At 43.6% G+C, this 3246-nt stretch overlaps 1 non-coding gene across 1 annotated transcript; it reads right to left on the bottom strand.

The window, feature by feature from the left end:
• Positions 1–922: 922 nt before the first annotated feature.
• TRNAA-UGC (transfer RNA alanine (anticodon UGC)) lies at positions 923–996 on the bottom strand. Its single transcript has one exon. It is a non-coding gene; the product is annotated as a tRNA-Ala (tRNA).
• Between the last annotated feature and the right edge of the window lie 2250 nt (positions 997–3246).

Genomic DNA, 3246 nt, shown 5'->3' with positions numbered 1-3246 from the left:
ACTAATAATTAGCTATTATTATTAGTGAAATTCCTGGATTAAGGAATATTGACATATTAAAGGTTCTCCATACACATGTCACACAATATCTTTGAAATGGTTTATACCAGTTTACATTTCAATCACCAGACTACAAGAGGGCCTGGCACACCATTTAATGAAGAAAACTATGTACAGATGTTACAGAATATTAAAAGGAAAGAACAAAGCACTTTGGTTAGGCAATAAGCACCGAGACTTGCAGCTTTAAGGGGAGTGCAAAACCCTGAAGAAGGCTGGATACGGTGATTTAAAACTAACTTGCTCTTAAAAGCTCCTTGTTTCACAGATGTCCTCTTGAAATTACTGTCACCACTTTTGGTACTTGTTCTGCATTTTGAGCCCCACTCCTGTTGACTTGCCTCCCCAGTCCGTCTCCAACTTGGCTACTGCCTACTTGTCATCCTCTTGTCTTGCCCTGGCACTCTTAATACACAGTTTCAGCAACTGCTATCAAGCAGCTTTCTTATACAGATGGTGGAAAAGGGGATTCTAGATAAAGGAATTAGCACAAGCAAAGACAGAGAGGAGAACTTTTATTAAAGGTGAAACATATGTCTACCCCTGGGCTCAGCAATTTCAGTACTCGGTATTTACCATATAAGAAATGAAAGCATATGCTCTAGTGGTGGTAAGAGAGTTTATGGCCTTGAAATTCACGATGCATGGGAGGAAGGGTGTAATAACTCAGAGTCATCTCTCACCTGTCCTACCACTTCATCACCTTCTCCACTCACTCTCCAGTCCCATTCAGTAAAAATTTCTTAATGTTCCTGAATCCTGCTCTGCTTTCTTTTGTCTCTGAACCTTTGCATGTGCTCTTCCCTCAGCTTGGAACACCATTCTTTTTTTTGGCCATGTGGCACAGCATGCGGGATCTTAGTTCCCCAGCCAGGGATCGAACCTGCGCCCCCTGCATTGCAAGTGCAGAGTCTTAACCACTGGACCTGCCAGGGAAGTCCCTGGAACACCATTCTTTTTTTTTTTTTTTTTTTAATAAATTTATTTATTTATTTATTTTTGGCTGTGTTGGGTCTTCGTTGCTGCGCGGGGGCTTTCTCTAGTTGTGGCGAGCGGAGGCTACTCTTCGTTGCAGTGCACAGGCTTCTCATTGTAGTGGCTTCTCTTGTTGCGGAGCACGGGCTCTAGGTGCGTGGGCATCAGTAGTTGTGGCATGTGGGCTCAGTAGTTGTGGCTCACGGGCTCTAGAGTGCAGGCTCAGTAGTTGTGGCGCACGGGCTTAGCTGCTCCGCAGCATGTGGGATCTTCCCGGACCAGGGCTCGAACCCATGTCCCCGGCATTGGCAGGCGGATTCTTAACCACTGAGCCACCAGGGAAACCCTGGAACACCATTCTTAATTGTTATCTGTTGACTGGCTCCTACTGTCCTTAGGGCTCATCTCTTGAGCATAACCATGCCTATATACCTGTAAGTCAGGATGGCTGAGAGAAATGTACATCTCGAGTAACCCTTCAAACTTGGCAGAAACCTAATTAAAGCTTTCAGATGATTCCTCATTGCTTTTAGGATCAAAATCTGGAAACATGTGGCCCAAAACAATCTGGTTCTGATTGCCACCTCAGTCTCATCTCTCAGCACTTCCCCTTCATGCTCCAAGGTCCAAGTATACTGGAAGTCTTTCAGACCCTTGAACTTGACACCCACTGTTGCCTCTGGGCCTTTGCACATGTTCTCTCCCCAACAGGAACACTCCTCTCTCTGCCACTCACTCCTCTAGGTGGCTGACTTCTATTCACCCCCAAGTCTCAACTTAACGGTCACTTTCTCAGGGGAATATTCTGTGGGCCCTAGATTTGATTAGCTATTTCCCCACCCAATCCAAAGCTTCCTCTCTCCTTAAGATAATACTCATTATGCTTTATGGATTATTTACTTTGTCTTTTTCTCACTAGACTAGAAAGCCCATAGGGTGAAAACGGTATTTATTTATTTTACCCTTTCACCTCCAAAGCCAAGAACACTGTCTCCAGCAGCTTTTATCTCTATTATTTACATAGTAGGTACTTCAGTTTATTGGCTAAATAAATGAATGGTGTGGAGGTGTGTGCATGTGTATGCATGTGTACACACACACGTAAGAAACTTTGAACAGTTATAAATGCCAGATGTGTTGGTTAATCTCCATTTACCTTTTCTCCAGACCCATTTGCTGCCCTACTTTGCCCTGCTCTATGCTTTGGGAGGCTGACTCTGTTAAGTTATATCACATTTGCAATCTGGCTTCCAGTTGGATTCAGTCAATGGGAAGCACCAATGGAAAATTAGGAAGCTGAGCAAAGAGAGGCTGGGACATTTCTTCCCGGCTTCCTTCTTGCTTTGGTGCCTTTTCTCCGGCAGCAGCTGTGACCCTCTATGGCTGTAGCCCCTGCTGAGAGGCTGCTCTCCAAGGCTGCAGTTCTTACCAGACTCTAATACACTGTTTCTTCCTCTTGCCCCTTTGGGTCTAGAAGAGATACTGGCTTCTCACTGTTAGTATTCTCAAGGTGCTCCCAAATCCCTTGTTTGCTCCCATCACTCTCTAAGTAGTCCCTTCATTACAGTCTCTTCACTTAAACTATCTGAATGAATCCTGGTTCCTTATTTTCCTCTCCCCTCCCAACTGCCAGCCCTCATTTGGAGGACTCGCTCAGTTGCCTGGCACTTACTATTCTACTTACTGATCTCTCGTCTCCATTGGATGGTGAGTGCCTTGAGGGCAGAGAAAACATCTTATTTATCTCTGCATCCCCAGGGTTTAACACAGCACCTGGTTTATACTAAATACTTAATAATAATTGATTGTTGGTCCCCATCTCATCTGTAAAATTGGACTGAATTATGTCTAAAACCATTTTTAAGTCTTCTCAAGCAAAAGAGGCAAAGAAAAAGTTCTTTTTAGATCTCCCCTCCTGGAAGAGCTGCCCAGGAAGATGCAAACACATTTGTCTTTTTTGGGATGATGTTGAAGCTGTCTCCAGTGGGGCAGATGCCTAAAGAAGCCCATCTTAAGCAATTTATGTTGGAGAAGAGATTTACCGCAAAATATCACAGTTCAGATCAGATTTAATAGAACAATAAATGGCTGCTTAACAAGGACATTTGGTTACTGTTACATTAAGTTTCCTAAGGGACTTTGTTCTGTTCTACTAAAAGGCTGCAAAGGGCTATAAAAGTACAGGCCTTCCAAATTTAATTTTTTAAAAAA

This window comes from Eubalaena glacialis, chromosome 3 (assembly GCF_028564815.1).
Source record: "Eubalaena glacialis isolate mEubGla1 chromosome 3, mEubGla1.1.hap2.+ XY, whole genome shotgun sequence".
Classification (NCBI taxonomy): Eukaryota; Metazoa; Chordata; class Mammalia; order Artiodactyla; family Balaenidae; genus Eubalaena; species Eubalaena glacialis.
The sequence above is the reverse complement of the archived record's forward strand: the minus strand, read 5'-3'. Positions and strand labels throughout refer to the sequence as shown.